General features: G+C 38.1%; 1 pseudogene; it reads right to left on the bottom strand.

The window, feature by feature from the left end:
• Window positions 1-1,276: 1,276 nt before the first annotated feature.
• Window positions 1,277-2,504, bottom strand: LOC103727863 (annotated as a pseudogene).
• Between the last annotated feature and the right edge of the window lie 252 nt (window positions 2,505-2,756).

Genomic DNA, 2,756 nt, shown 5'->3' with positions numbered 1-2,756 from the left:
CTCCATCTTGTGTTTTGAAACAGGGTCTCTCACTGAGCTAGGGCTCATCAACTCAGCTAGACTGGTTGGCCAACAAGCCCCAGGGATCCCCTGTCTCCACCTTCCTAGAGCTGGGGTTACAGGCAGTTTTGCCTTGCCTTGGATTATTTCTTTTACATGGGTATGAGAACTTAGGTCCTCATTCTTGCCTGACAAGCATCTTACTGTCTGAGCAATCTCCCTAGCCCCTTAGTTGATGTTTTACTTTTTATTTAACTTTTACAAAAACTTTATTGAGAATTTCATACGTGCATATAAGGTGTTTTGATCAAATCCATGCCCACTCCCTCCCTTGCAACACCTCCCATATCTCCGCATCACTTTTTTCTTTTTCTTTTTCTTTTCTTTCATTTATTTATTTTTATGGGGCTTTTTGCTACTCTAACATTCCCCCCACTGAAGAGGTAACCCTAAAATCTTTTAGGTATTAGATACAAGCTCTCAAATACTTTTGATATTTTTGGCCTTTGGAACAGAGTATGTTGGTAACAGTCCCAAGGTTATTTTGACTTTTAGCCAAGAAACCAGCTACTTTTCTTTGGGGTCTTTTTACCCTAACTGCCTAGCCAATTCCTACCTCCTATTCTTGTCATGCCATCCTCTGAAGGGATGTTTTACTTTTTAAAAAAGTGAATATACATACATTTAACATTCAAGCTTCATTAAGATACATGCAATATGGCAATTTTACTGGGGGTGGGTGGTTAACCCTACCTAGGAGATGATTGCTTGCTGAGACTTAGCAACAGGGTGCAGTTCATAACTAAGACTAATTAAATACTTTACTGAACAAATACAGTACCAAAAATGCATTGAAATGTTTTCTTTAAAAAATCACTTGTAAAGACCTTCTTATTCAAGTCTAATAACAAACACAATAAAGACGTATATGGTAGTTTACCATAATCAGCTGATTTTTATACAGCACTTACATATGTTAGTCCACAAATATATTAAGTGATAGAGAACATCTAATGAAAGCACTTCTATAGAACTAGTAAATAAGTTTCTAAGAGAAAAGATTTCACAGACCCTTATCTTTTATATCCAGCTCAATTGTCCAACTCTAATGAGGATAAAACCAATGCTTCTCCTCATAAGAGCTCAGGACTAAATTCACTTTGCTATCAGAATCTGTACTTGTGATTTGTTATGAACACTGAGACAAGATTCAAATATTTCCAAAGAAGCACAGCATACATTGTGATTGCCTATTCAACAATAGCAAGGACAGCATTCAAAACAACCTCATTCCAGGAATTAAGTAAGGGTCAGCCACATTCATGAACATTTCTTCCACTGTAGTATTGTGGAAAGTCTGTATCACAAAGAATCTTCTCTTCTTCAGTAACAAAATTTATGATTACATCTTTCCTCCTAAGTCAACCCCCTCTGCCAATTCTGTGAATACTGTTTTCATGACTAGTAAATTGATCATAGTTTATATATAAAGACACTTGTTGCACATCAATCCCACCAGTCAACAAGTCAGTTAATCAGAATGCAGTTTGACTCTGATGGGAGTTCCTCATGACGGCATCTCTCTCCTTCTGGTCCATGTCACAATGCAGAGTACAAACTGTATAGTTCCTGACCTGCCTTTCCTCAGTGAGCCAGTTTACCTTGTACCTTGTATTGAAAAAAATAACAGCCTGTGTAATAGCCAATATCTCCTACAAGTCACAAAGTCCAACCTTTACTCCTTTCTTCTAACATTTATATAAAACTGGAAATTCCTTCAGGAATCAATTCTTCCTTCTTCACCAGCATTCAAATAGGATCTCTCATGAGTTTGTTGGTCACTTTCAACCTATCAGTTGGCATTGTGGCAGAAAACAATACAACCTGAATGCTTGTATTTAATTTTTGGAAAAATCTCAGATTTGATCTTTAAACCCTCAGCTCAATATTTCATTAGCTTCATGCAAAACAAACATTTTGATCCATTTTGGAGAAAGATCTCTTCTGTTTAACATATCAGGCACTCCACCTGGTGTGCTAACAACAGTATGGGATTAGGCCAGTAGCTTCTGCATTCTTTTTTGAACATTGATTCCTCCCATGCAGGCATGACCAATTACTCCCATATAGTCTCCAAGTGTGAAAATCACTTTTGAATCTGTTGGCTCAGTTCTCTGGTGTGGGTCAATACTAATGTTTGGGTCTCCTTGAACTCAGTCTCCAACTGTTGCAAGATGGAAACAGCAAGTGTGTCTGTCTTGTAGTACCTGACTATGCTTGAACAATTGCATCATACCTTTTAATACAAGAACAATAGCTCTCTGCAGAATAGCTGGAGGCTTCTCAAAACCATAAGCATCGTAGCCTCAAAGAAGCAACTCCTTTAAATTGATATCATCAAAGTTATCAACAATTTCATTACAGTTGCTCTTGATGATACCATTGAGGTCCATTCCCTCTGGGCCTCCATGTTCTCTGTTATAATCCATGAGGCTACCAGACATGATACAAAAACCCACTCAGTGCCAGCCTGAAAAGTTTCTTTTCTTTTTCTTTTTCTTTCTTCCACACATACTCAGCAAGCCCTCCATGACTGAGCTACAGCCTCAGCTCAGGTTTTCAGAAAATATTCAGAACTGCCATGTGCACATTCTTTCTTGTTTTATTACTGAATCTCCTTTGGTCTTGAGAAGTCACACTACAACACCTCTATGCCTTCCATGAGCAGACACCATAACACCAGGCTCTGTCACATG

The sequence above is a fragment of the Nannospalax galili genome, unplaced genomic scaffold (genome assembly GCF_000622305.1).
Source record: "Nannospalax galili isolate Female #2095 unplaced genomic scaffold, S.galili_v1.0 scaffold169, whole genome shotgun sequence".
Classification (NCBI taxonomy): domain Eukaryota; kingdom Metazoa; phylum Chordata; class Mammalia; order Rodentia; family Spalacidae; genus Nannospalax; species Nannospalax galili.
The sequence above is the reverse complement of the archived record's forward strand: the minus strand, read 5'-3'. Positions and strand labels throughout refer to the sequence as shown.